This window comes from Nematolebias whitei, chromosome 8 (genome assembly GCF_014905685.2).
Source record: "Nematolebias whitei isolate Nwh7 chromosome 8, NemWhi1, whole genome shotgun sequence".
Classification (NCBI taxonomy): domain Eukaryota; kingdom Metazoa; phylum Chordata; class Actinopteri; order Cyprinodontiformes; family Rivulidae; genus Nematolebias; species Nematolebias whitei.
In genome coordinates, this window is record NC_056505.1 from 27,502,286 (window position 1) to 27,516,128 (window position 13,843).

The following is a 13,843-nucleotide window of genomic DNA, read 5'->3' on the forward strand; positions in this document are numbered from 1 at the left end:
CATGCATGCTGCCAAAGAGTGAGCAACTATGGGAATGGGGAAAAAGGATTATAACAATGGTAATCACAGGTGCTATATGTGCATTTAAGTGTGTGTGTGCATGCGTGCAATTGACAGAAAATGAAGAACAGAAAAAAGCCTCCAGTATGCTTTTTACTTGGTACTATTTAAAATGCAGCTTTAGGTGTTTTCAAAGAGCAACCAGGAGGAAAAATAATAATAATAATAGAATAAGTTGCAGATAGGGGTCAACTAATTTTGTTGTTTTTTAATGTATTTGCCTTTTCTTTTTTAGCTATCACTGAAATTAGCTCTGCTGTTCCATCCTCAAAACCAAATCAACATGGAAACACATGTAGGTGAGATGTATGTGTACATACATCTAATTTCTACCTGGATTATTGAGCATGCATCAGGATATGTGTACATACTTTGTACATTTAGAGATAAAAGTTTGCAGCAGAATATAGCATGATGAAAAGATTGGCGTCTGAGTTTTTCAGTACTAAAGAGGTGAAATAAGTTGCACTAATTATAAACTTTTCAAGATGTCCTTCAGGTTTTACCTCCCAGTGTTGCCCTGTGGGTAAAGAGGTGAGACCTGACATGAGCATAAGCCTGCAGACAAGACCTAATAGAGTCGAGCCATATCAGCAGAGCTGGAGGGGTGTTAGGACCGGTCATAATGCAGTCCAAGGTAAGACCTTCAGGAAAGACTCTTTCAGAACAGGAAGGTCGATGAAAGACCCCCATGAGCCGCAGAATAGATTATGTCTCCTTCCCTCTCAGTGCACTGATAACCACATCAGCTTCAAGGACCCCTCAGGGCCAGTTCAGGTGAGGCTAGCTATCTCACGTACTTACAATCACTAGTCCTTGATGCATTAACTGCGTTTCAGACACACGTAAACGTGGAGTGGTCCAAGCTAAAAGGAACAGATGGTGATAAAGGCTGGAATGTGTTAGTGCAGGAAGCAAAAGTGGGAGACCAATCAGCTGAAGCACAACAAAGCTTGAGAATGCTAACCTTTGAAGGACCAGCAGTTTGAAAGAGGAGGGTGAGTGGGGATCTGTGATAATAGCGCACACTTGATCACGCCATTACCTCGAATTAGGGATAATTAGCCTCAGTAAACTGGGCACGAAACACGCCTATGATGTTGGGCCCAGAAGGCATGCTGCGGTACCTTTTACAGCCTGGTGGTTGATTTTGGGCACACACAACTGCTGCTCACAGCGCAGCAAGGAAGCGATAAAGAGAATAGGTCTGACTGGCTGGTAGGAAACTGGGAGCAATTATCAAAGAGAGCTTATAATCAAACATCTGAATCACAAACATGGTCTATAAAACCCTTTTGGCACACATCCAAGAGTCGTTTTATCCAATTAGGTAAATGGCTGTAACATGGTGGGGGGTGGAGGTGTGGATGAGAGGAGGGAACGGAGACAAATGAATGAAGATCTGCAATTATACATTACAAATATTATTTTTGCTCTCTGATTTTATCTCACCTCTTTCAGGAAAACAGCCAAGTAATCATACAACAAAACTCTAATTTTGGGTTGCCAATTGTTGTCCCTGACTACTGCATTATTTTTCCAATTATAACAATGAATCATGACATTGTTTTTTATTCCATTGAGCACCAGCTGGATGTGTATTTAACTAGTAAACGCTCCAGCTGAGGAAAAGGTAAAAAAAAAAAGGAGATTGTTTTAGAAGATAGCCATTGCTCAGAACACCTTAAAAATTGCAAACCATTGAGCAGGAAAATTCTTGTAGTCATGTGCTTTTACGCCCAATTAGAACTTTTAATGCACTTTACATTCATACCACCGTACTCAATTTAAACTAAAAACTAGCTGCCTGTATAATAAACTAATGACTTTATCAATTAATGTTAAAATCTCCAGGCGGTTCAGATGCATCCCCTCTCCAGTCACTGCCATTAAAGATCAGCTTTTAAACATTGACTACGACAGCTCTCAGTTTAAAGAGCTCTTGCCTCACTTACCTTTCTCCATGTGAGTTAATTGGGAGCAGAATTGTTCAGTGGTGATGAAATCCAGATACAACCCCAGTATGTGAGTTACAACGCCTTACTTCTACCACACCAGCGAGGAATGTACCAGGCAGGGTAAAGAGAGGCAAGATGCTAAACTCGTGGCCTACGGAGCTCCTAAAACCTGGCAGTCACATTCCACATCATCTCGACACTTCATAGGCTGCTGAACAATCCTAGGTTCCCTTATTGTGAGTGACAAGCTTTGCACTGTAGGCTGTTGCCATGCACTTGTTAACCCTGCTCCTCTTCCTTTCTGCCATTCAAGGCGCTGCTCTCACTACACCAATACTATGTTAAGAGTTATGCAAATAGCAGTTTCAGACACCCCAAGCAACAGCAGCTTTGTTATGAAGAGGCTTCAGAGTTACGCGGAAAAGCACGCGCAGTTAACTCAGAAGATGAAACCAATCCAAGTGTGCTGGACCGTTGTGTTACAGATCTGTTTGTACAGGAGAGATGCTTGACTTTTGAACAAACAATCCTGAATTTTAAGGAATGTTTCAACAAACGGGAAAATTGATATTTAAAAAAAAAAAGACATTATTTCAAAACCATATCTTATTCAAACAATTAAAAACACCACAATAACAAAAAAAAATGCTATAAAAGAAAATAAAATTGTTGATTATGACAGAATAAACAAGATAATAACTGTAAGGGGAAAAAAAAGAAAAATCACTATAATGCCACTTTAATTGGTGATATGTGACTTATCTGTGCTGCTGATTATCCATGCTGCTGATTATCTCATGCTGCTGCATTCATTCATACCCATCTGCTCACCACAGGCTCATATTTGGGCTGCTGTCGTTACGGAGTATTGTTTTACATTTTTAGTGTTTAGCGTATATCTTAGTGTATATCTTAGATCCATATTTACTGTTTCTTTTATACCTTATACTTTACTATTTTGGGTGTAACTGGGATCCTGTGTACATAATTTCATTCCACATCATGTACCACATGTGATGGAAATGACAATAAAATTAACTTGAACTTGAAATAGTCCATCTTGAAACTACCAACTCATAACTTTATGGATAAGCATAGCAGGAGGGCACATGCAGATGATTTAAGTGAGTGTAGAGTGCCTGGATGGCAAAACCCCCAACTTCTCCAGATGCACACTTATTCTGCATAATTTTCTTACTTTTCTGCCAATATAGTCCACTAATAGTTACAGTCTCTACACCCAGGAATGTGGCACTTTAACCTATTCCTGCCCACATGGGAGCCCTCATGTCCCAGGGCCCGCCAACAGACTCACTGGAGCGTGAGGCGTTGACTGTGTATGCATGTACAGGCCATGTCTTACAAGCACAGACAAATACAGCTGTGCTCAACAGTGAGGTGGCCTCTATCACCTCAGGGCTCGAACAAGCAAACACAAGAGCAACAAGGATGGTATTTCCTGTAAACACCTTTGTGTTACTGTGCAGGTGTCATGCAGGATCCAACCGACTCAAAGATGTGTGTGTGTGTGTATGAATTCTTGTGTTTGTGCTCTTCTTCAACTTGTATCTTTTGTAATGGTGTTCCAAATTCAAGGCTGCACATCTCTTGTTGGCTTGTAGTAGCTCATACAGATAAATTACACCAGTCATTCTTTTTCTAACTTGCATCACTTTGTGGAATGATAAATAAGAAAAACCCAAAATGTGATTACTCCACACTCTTAGATTGTCAGGCTCAATTTCTGCTCTATAAAAGTCTGAACCCTATAAACCTGATGGCAATTTTATATAATGTCTGACACATTTACTGGTGTCTGCTTTGGCATAACGTTGTGTACAGACCTTAGACAGTAAGAAAAACAGCGTCCATCTGTACAATTTCACATGGGCATTTTACTTGATGTGTTGCAGCTTTGATTTGGATTTGTTGCTTCTTGCACCTTGTTTTGGGAGCAAGAGCCTCAAAACCCACAAATAATGCATGCAGCTAAATGTGATGGACACTCAATATAGAGCAGTGATAGCAGAAAATGTGATACACTACAAGAAACAAGTCTGAAAATATGGAAAATTATTTCATAAGTTAAAACTCTTGATCTATTACAGTAGTCCCTCACTATATTGCGGTTCACTTTTTGCGGCTTCACTATATCGTGGGTTTTTTAACCCCAGTTTTTTATAGTGTGTGTACTGTACATGCTGTGCAGTACTGTACATACATCTCATCATCATCATCTTCATCGCGATCACCAAAGTGTTTAAGAGCATATGAAGTGCAGTGTTTCCTCTAGATAACTTGCCATGGTTTGATGTGAAGTTCGGTTCTGTAGGAGGGGAGCTCGGTTCTGTTGACAGGGCGGGGCGTCCTGCTTGTATAATTGTAGGGAAGACAGTAAAGTGTTTATAAGAGAGTGGAAAAGATTAATAAGAGTGTGAGAAGGGTTTATTAAGCCTTAAATATAAATAAGAAAATAAATATAATACTGCTATTTTGCAAATTTTCACCGACCACGGGGGTCTCTGGAACATAACCCCCGCGATAGGAGAGGGATCACTGTATAAGTGAACATTTAACATTTCATACTTAAAGGACAAGCAAAAGGTAGAATAAGTTTTAAGTTTGATATTGTTTATTAGTTTTACACAGTGTAGATTCATGTGAAAGAAAAATGTAATTTAGAAAATTTTACATTTGAGTAATGCTTAAATCTACATATATAGATCATGTACAGTACATGTTTTGAAAACGTTTCTGCTACGCTTCCACGCAGGACTTCTTGTTTTTACGTTTAAGTGTGTGTCTGTATGTGTAAGATAATCAGGGACACTAGGCTACTTAATGAGGTCATTAATTCGCAGACAAGCCACGCAAGCTGCAGATGCGTCTGCAGACAACTTCTCTGAGAACTACACAGGTGGGAGTAAAAGTCAAGCGAGACTGAATGGTGGTGGTGGGGGGAAGGGGGGGTGTCAAGTGAAGAAATAGTACAAAGTTGACAGATTAGATAAGCCCCTACAGATTCTCACTGAAGAAGAAACAACACGGGTCTTTAAAATGTACAGACAACAAGAGCACTATAGAAAATGTGATCTACAAAAGGTCAGACATAAATTGCATGTCATGTTTTTTTCCTGCTTGTTTCCATCCATGCACGAGTGTGTTTATTTCAGGAGTGAGCAGGCAAATTTGCTCCGCTGTGTTTTTTTTTTGTGTTGTTGTTTGTTTTAAGCAGAAAACAAGCTATGCATGCATGAGAAATGCCCTTCTCTGGGTGACATTCTCCAAGTCAACTGACTCCACCCTCAGGACAGACAGAAAGAAGATGCTTCTGCACCCCCTGCAGCGGAAAGAGTCGTTTTCAGATGTCACTGGGCACCAGACAATCTGGTTCCAGTTTGAGCTGAGACTGTTGTCTCAATATGAGAGGAAAAATGTGACTCTGCATTTCAGGTATGTGATTATCAACGCTTGGCCATTAAAAGAAGGAAAATTAGAGGCTCTTGAGACACACAAGCCCGGAACAAGTCTGCAAGGGAAAGGACAATTTGGTACAAAAAGTAAGAATGTTTTATTGTTATAAACACAAACAAATGTTTGTGTGGGTAGCAGTGCTATTAGTGTGTCAGGTGGAGGGCAAGCTAGAGCACGACTGGTCTATCAAAAGGAACATACAGTTGTTTCTCCAGTCAGTATTGTCTTATTTATTTGAGTGCACAGACGTGTAAAAAGTGTGTTGCCTCTCTCTGTCTGTTTCAAGTCAATCTTGCATTTAAGAAGCCATTGGTAAAGTCTGAGTGCAGCAAGAGGTGGAACGGAGAGATAGTTGGCATTTCACTCCCAAAAAGGTAAGTGGGAAGGTTATGTTGTACAGACATAAAATACTTTGTCTTTATTCACACATACTGAAGTCACTCACTTTTTCCAAGGTGAAATAAAGGCCAGCTCAGTACTTTGCATTTACCTGCTTGGTATCAGGATAGTGTTCCTCTAGTTTTATTCAGTCACCACGATCAAGTGGCCTCTCCTGTGCCACTTCAAGAGTTATGCGATGAATGAGAATGAGCAGTCAGAGTAGCGACCGCCAGGGGAGCCGTTAGTCGAGCATTTGGTGAAGAAGGAACACGTAAAGGTCCAAACTTAGAACATAAAGAGGCTGAGAGGCATCAGAAACACTTAAATAAAAGATTTTGTTTCGTGACTTTTCATCAGTAAATTAGATTAGCAAAAACACGTGCCACATGCATGAATTTATGCTGCTTTTGCACTATTTTCTCTCAGTTACTGTAACACCAACTTTGCGCTTCAATTAAGCCGTGCAAAATCAAGTAAATTTCAAGGACTTTAATGAATTCCCTGCTTTTGCCTGGGGCCTGTGTCTAACAGAGACTCGTTCCTCGTAAGCAACATGAATTCACATGTTCAGATGAGGTAATTTAAAACAACAGTCTTTACACAGTACATCAAACTAACACAAGGGCCTCTGTTCCAAAGGCAAACATAATGAAAACATAATGATTGATTAGAAATGTATTACTGTGAGGAGCTCTGTGCTGTAGAGTACATTGAGCGCAAGACAGTCAAAGTTACTCAGACAGTCTGGCTAATAGTTGGATAGCAGAACTGAAATAAAACATTTAGTGAACTCTAAAGGAGACATGATGAAACTTGAACTGGGCCCTACAAGACATTGGTCCACAGAAGCACAGAAAATCCCCAGTTTGAAAATGATCTTCATTATGTCTTTAAACTGGCTGGTCAGCGACCGTTTGAAAATATTTAATACACAATAATCATGAAACATACCACCACCTTGTAAACTCCAAGAACGCTCATTAATACTCTGTTCTGATCGAATTATGTGCTAGAGGTGCATCAGGCTTTGTGAAAAATGATACAGCTGGCTATTTTGCTATAGTAAATAACATCATATGTAAATAACTGTTTTTTTTTAATAGCTTCTCCCCATTGGCTCCGTCAAATTCAGAATTGAATTCAAAATCTTACTTCTAACCTACAAAGCTCTCAACAACCTAGCTCCATTTTATATTTTAGATCTTTGTTCCATATTTTCCTAACAGAGTACTTCGCTCTCAGACTGCAGGCTTACTTGCGGTTCCTATAGAGTTTCTAAAAGCAGAATGGGAGGAAGATCTTTCAGTTATCTGGATCCTCTCTTGTGGAACCAACTTCCAGTTTCTGCCCGTAAGGCTGACACATTGTCCAGTTTTAAGACTGGACTTCAGACTTTCTTTTCTGATAAATCCTATAGTTAGGGTTGGCATTTTATGCTGAATTCAAAAAGCGTTCAATACAAAACAACTGGACTTTATTTGTAACAGAAGGTGTTTCGCTCCTCATCCGAGGAGCTTTCTCAATTCAAAGAGCAGTTTGTATTGAACGCTTTTTGAATTCATCATGTCCTGGATGACTGAGAATCTTCACCAGCATCTTGTTATGCTGCCATAGCCTTAGACTATTAGAGGACAAATTGACCACATTTCTTAAATAAACTAAATTGAATTGAATTGAATTGTAATATGAAAAGGACAATGTAAAAGTTTAAAAAGGTATCCCTGCATGGACCTCAGTGTAAGTGTTGAGATTGCCGTTGTTTTAGGGTGACAGCAATCCTCATTTGAACTAGACGTTAGCTCATCCGTCTTGTCAGAATTAAACTTTATCTCCCCAAACTGAAGTTGCTCAAAGAGCTATCTAAAGCAGGTAGGATATTAACTGTTCAAAACCTTTCCACAGAAGTCCACTTCAAAAGATCTAAACGTTTTAGCAATATCAAAGCGTGGTCCAGGCACATCAAAACGCTGCGCCCCCTTGATTGTTTTTAGGTTTGTGACGGAGACTGAAGGTCAAACGACGGGATGGGACACATACAGAGGTGAGCTTCCTGACCTCTGTGCACGAAGCCTCCGACCTATTCCACCTCACAGAAATACAAACAGCACACACCCTCACCAAAGCATTTAGTGACTGTGGGAGAATGATTTCTTAGAATGGTGACGAGCCTCTATAATTGGCATAGTGGTTTGACCTTGCACCTGTTCTGTGTGGCATTATAGGAATTGGTGGGGGGGGGGGGGGGGGGGGGGGGGGGGGGGGGGGGGAACATGGCTGTGCCCCACTTTGCTATTCTCGTTCAGATCCTGTGGATATTTCACATCAGCTCATCTTGACTTCATAATCCGGGGTGCACTCGTCGTGGTACAGAATGTTCAGTATGTTTGTGTGCAGGGTTTATTTCTTGTGTGCCTGAGTGTGCGACCCACGGATGAAAATCTGTGTGAGCACTGTATGTGTGTGGTGTTCCCCCAGTGGTAAAACTTCAACCCCACCCCTACTCCCCACAGAGACAATGCAATCAAACGTCACGGCAGGAACCTGTTATAATGATCACTATCGAGTGTGCTAATTAACTCTGAATAGAGCTAATATGTCCCCCCCCCCCTTTTTGTTAACAAAAAAGAACCCAACTGCACAGCTGAACAGTGACCTGAACAGGTCACGCACTCGGCTCAAAATCCACACTAGCACCTACAGAATCATGTGCATCACACCGAAAATGCTTGTTGCTGTAATATGAGTGTAAAAAAAAAAAGCATGACAAGGCAACAACCTTAAGAGAATCCTTACTTAAGTACCCCCAGGCTGTTTTCACTCCCTGCTGCAGTAAACAGTATCATTATTTATATCATCATTGCCTATGAGGATGTGTGTACACACTCAAAAAGCACAGTGCTAGCTGCCAGCCACACACACTCATCTGCAGCTGCAGGTCTCCTTTGAGATGTCAGCGATCTGCTCACGGTTTGGTGGAGCCATTGTTCAGAAGGGCTCATATTCTTTAACAGGGGCCTTTGTTGTTGTAAACAGCATGAATTTTTAATCCAGCCCAAGATTCTGGGCCGGTAATGAATGTGTCTCTGCAGCCAGCCTCTCCGGGGAGGGAGGCCCCTGACTCCTGTTGCTAAGTTTCAGTATTGTCTAAGTTTTGGAGGAATCAGCCTGTTATCCACCCAACAGATCTACAGCACAAACACATGCACTTGTAGAAATATAAGCATTTATTCAAACGCACAACAATTTTGTGCATCATAAACAAAGAAGATAAATTTGCAAAGAGAGTATAATTGCAAAATAAAACATGCATGCTTAAAAATTTGTTTAAAATTCTAAGTATTTAGTTGTTTGCAGGAAAAAAAAAATCATTTACCACACTCCCTGTACAATTAGTCTTTTCCTCTGGTTTGACCCATTTTAGGAGTGCACTCTTTTCCACGTTGTGTTTTGTCTCCTCGAAGGATCCATTTCTTCGATTATGCACCACAGGCTGCCACTCATTTTATTAGACCAAAGCAGTTGTGTTCAATAATGTCAATTTCAAGCTTCATACATTGACTCAGAGGAGTTTCTCCTCAACACTCAGCCCAAAATAAACCACTCGCTTTGTAGAAAATTTTCTTCAATCTTATTCTTATTTCTTTAATAGAAAACAAAATAAAATATAATAATTAAAAACCATGTACAAAACTCAATTAGGCGTGTGTTCGTTTTGTCCCCACAAAAAATGAATATTTAAAACCAATAGATCCACAATTAATTTTTTTATATGTTCTGTTTATCTCTGTTTGTTTCTTACATATGTTTTTTTTTTAAGTTCGGCTTTTTGAAGTAAAAAAAAAAAAGTGGAATTCTTTCCTTTTCCTTCCTTCCCAAAGCGATTAAATTCCTGATTGATTTTTGTATCCCGGCTCGATTCTTAGCCTCTCGCTCTCCGTCTCTTGCCATTGATCCTCACAAGGCTGCTGACTCCAAAGTCAGAGGACCCATCCGCTCTGGCCTCCGGAAATGAACTTGTTAGATGGGCTGTGCGATTTATTGCTCATGAGGCCGGGGTGTCTCTGTGTGAATGTGTAAGAGTCTATAGGGGCTGTGTGTGAGTGTGTGTGTGTGTGTGTGTTGCCAGGAATTTATTGCATGTCTGCATTTCTCTACGTCTCAGAGCACAAATCCTTGTGCACGTGCGAGGGTGCAAAACATCAATGTGTGTAATGACTGGTTTATGTCTATTTGGGTATTTTTCATGTGTTTCAGCTTTTAAAAAGTCTTTAATTTAATAAACACTGTCTAATTTTAAAGTGCCTGTGACATCAAATTTTCATATTGAATATGAATGCATTTTTGGAAAAATAACATTACTGTAATAAAGTATAGCCAAAAAAATAAAAAAAATGTCATGCCACTGAGATGAACAGTTGTTGAGATATATGCATGTTTAGTAACAGGAAGTGATGACAAAGGGGAACAAATGCATATAAACAAAGCATTACTGCAATGGCTAACAGCACAGACAGCCTAAAAGTCTGATTTGTTTTTAGATTACCGGGTATTTTGAGTCACAATCAGAGCAATGAAGAAGAATTGAAATTTTCACATAATATTGTTTCTGTTAACAAAGACCAGGAATTTCTCAATTTTAAAGTTTTCCTTTGGTGTCATTCCTGTTTCACTTTAAGAAAAGTGCCAGCTGTATGAAAAAATGGTTAAAATCTTGTGCAGCATGCCAAACTTCTTAAATATTAAGTAATATATTATTTTTCCACTTTTTGTACTTGTAGGAAATGCATGTCACGGGCACAGGTTTATGGCTCCAAGAAGCCATTTCATTTGCATCCTGCCTGACTTTGTGAAGTCAGCTCGTTTGTCGTCTAATGAGGTTTTGTTTGAAAGTTTTCTGCTGACATTAAGGCTCCTCTTGGTATTTTGAAATGTACTGTTCACTGATCTACCCAGCCTACCTGCATGCAGAGCCAAACACTGCTCTGTCCTCTACTGCAGCCTCCACTGACATATTGATTGGGTTCCATTTAAAAGCCCTGTTCTCCCGCCGTTATTTACTCCAATAGTAAATCTTTACAATGCCGTAAAAGACTGTTTTACACACTTGGGTTATACAATCTCCTGCTGCATGAGTCAGACAGGCGTGTGTCAGAGGAGAAGAGGAGAGAAGAGGAGGGCTCAGAACCTCCCTAGAGGCAGATGGAGTGCAATTGCACTAAAGGACCTTGGCGTCACTTTATAGGATGCTCCAAAAGGATGAGCTCTCTGCTCTTCCACAGATTTACTTTCCTCTTGAAACACAACCACACTTTTTTCAAGCTGTTGAATTTTCTTCTGCATGTTAAACACACACACATATATATATGTATATATATATATATATATATGTACGTATGTATATATGTGTGTGTATGTATGATGTGTGTGCATCTATCAGGCATATTTTGATGAAACATATTCACTCAGTTGTACAACACAGCAAATAATTATGAACATTTAGACAAATAATACACCCCAGAACAGTTTTGATGCTTATTGTCCATTAGAATTCACGCAAAGACGTCATGCACAGGCTTTGACTTGTGGCTTTTGGAGGTCACTACGCATCAGATTAAATCATTCAGCTTGAAGTTCCAGCTGAGATCTTTATTTCATCAGAGGACATATGCTCTGCATGTTCACACTGCTTGTCTTCAGGTCCTGAGCCTTGCCCAGGCGCCTTTAGCTATGAGCCACATGGCCAATTCACACCAGCAGTAATAATTACTTAATTTAGACGCAGAAAGGCAGGCCGTGCTTGGTGTTTATTAGTGTTGATGTCAAGCAGACTTCAAAAAGTCACTAGGCCCATAATTTATCTCTCTCTGCGGACCCTGAATGGTTCAGGAACACTGTGAGAAAGACACAGAGCGTAAGTAAGTGTGAGGGAGAGGAAGGGTGAGAGTATCTGTCTTTCAGTGGGTGTTTAATACTGCTTGGCTGTTGACTTTGGTGTATTTATTCTTTGATGTTAGTAACATGATCATCAAGGATCTTTTCCCCAGCCCCCTGCAGTAGTTTTACACCAGCGGCAGCACATTCCACCTCACAAGCTCCTCCAAGTTGAACTCGGCTGTCCAAATCATCCCCTTCTGGTAGTGCTCACTTGGGATACCCAAGCTGAAAGTGTACACTCAACAAGAAAAAGATCATTTGGAATAAACAATAAATAATTCAGAAGAGCGGTTAAATAAGTAATAGTGTGATATCTATTTCTTTGGTGGCGCTATTGCCTTTCTTTACTTATTAATAGACTTAATAGACACCATGTCTTACCATAAGGAGCAAAGTCTAAAAAGCCTACAGTAAGTCTCTCCAACTGAGTACTTGAGGGAAATTGAAAGTTATAGCTTTTTTTTATTTTGTCTATAATTTCAAAAGACAATTTTGTCTGCTTTTGTAAAGTGGGGAGACAAAGCAAAAATAAAAGGCTGAAATGTTTTGTGAGATGTTTGGGGGAAAACAGTCAATGAGTTAAATGAGCCACTTGTGGAATCTTGATTCAACTATTCTTTTTCCTTCACACACACCAGATATCCTGTAATAAGCATGTGACGCTCCAAAAATACACCCTCCCCAACTACATCCAGAGGAAACTATCCAACTTTCTCAGGGGGGTGGATAGAATGCCTTTCTCCATATCTGGCAACCATGACCACAAATTGAGCCGAGGCTTCTGTGAAATATTCCCTTCATGTGGCGCAGGGATTTTTAAAGCACCCAGAAGGAAACAGAAAATTCTATCATTTCAAATAAGAATATGTGTGAACACTTTCAATGGGCAATTAAGTGAGATACAACATCTTTCTCAAGGCCTTTTTTAAGTAGAGTGTTTGCTGTTTGGAACCTTGAAGCTCTTGTTTAGAAATGTTAAAAAGGGACAGTAGGAAAAAGAAAGTACACGTAAGTAGATAAAAGCAAAATTGTTAGTCTGGTAGCATTTGTTTTACTCACCACTATTACTGCACTGGACTGTACACACATGTAGTTTTTAAATATCTAACTCCCATAAGCAAACTGACAGCTAATTCACTTAAAGTCAACCACAAACCACAAAATGTAACTGTATCATTATCACCTGTTAATGGGCTCCCCTTTCCTGTGTATTCTTGGGTTAATAAAGGCAGAACGATGCAGCTGGCGGTGAACTGAGGTGGGTGGGCTTAATGGTTTGTTGTTCAAGTGTTGACACCTTCTAATAAGTTGACAAATGAGGGCTTTAGTGGCCAGTCAACAACTCGCTTATATACGGCCAAAATGCTTTCTGCTACTGCAGCAGAGAACTGAAGCAGCATAGGCGGTGTGGAGCAGCAGGAGTGTTTTAGTAGATAGGTGGACAAGAACGTGCCATCATCCTGAAACACGGTTGGCTGCAGACAGAGGTTGTAAATCTGCAAGTGCCTGAACTTTAGCTCTGGCTGTGTGACCATGCACCTGCACTGATTCTGTGCTGCAATATTGGAGTTTTTTTTATTGTAATTCATGCTGTAGACTAAAACATGACAAAAATGTTTGTTCTTTTGTGTGCAGGTCACGGCATACATGCAAGCACACACACCTCCTCCCTCTCATGCATTCCTCATCTTCTGGGACTGTAGCCAGGTCTGCCCCCTCTGGTCTGTGGCTGTGGGAGAAGAGGATGCCTCTCACCTCCCATTTCCCTTAGCCCACAGGAGGCCCATCTCCACACAACTGCTGACCCATCTGTCCTGCATGGCTAACTGGGCTCCTGTGTATTCACCGCTGCAAAGAAACGCCAAAGTGAAAAAAGGGGTGATGGGGGCCCTGAACATCTGGGAACCATCAAGCCAAAAGAACCTCAGATCCTGAGATTCCAGTCTCTGACTGCTCTCCTCTTCTCACCCCCCTCCTGCTTCCCCTTGTCCCCTCCTCCACCACCTTTCCACCTTTCTTCTCCATCTGTCTCCCTC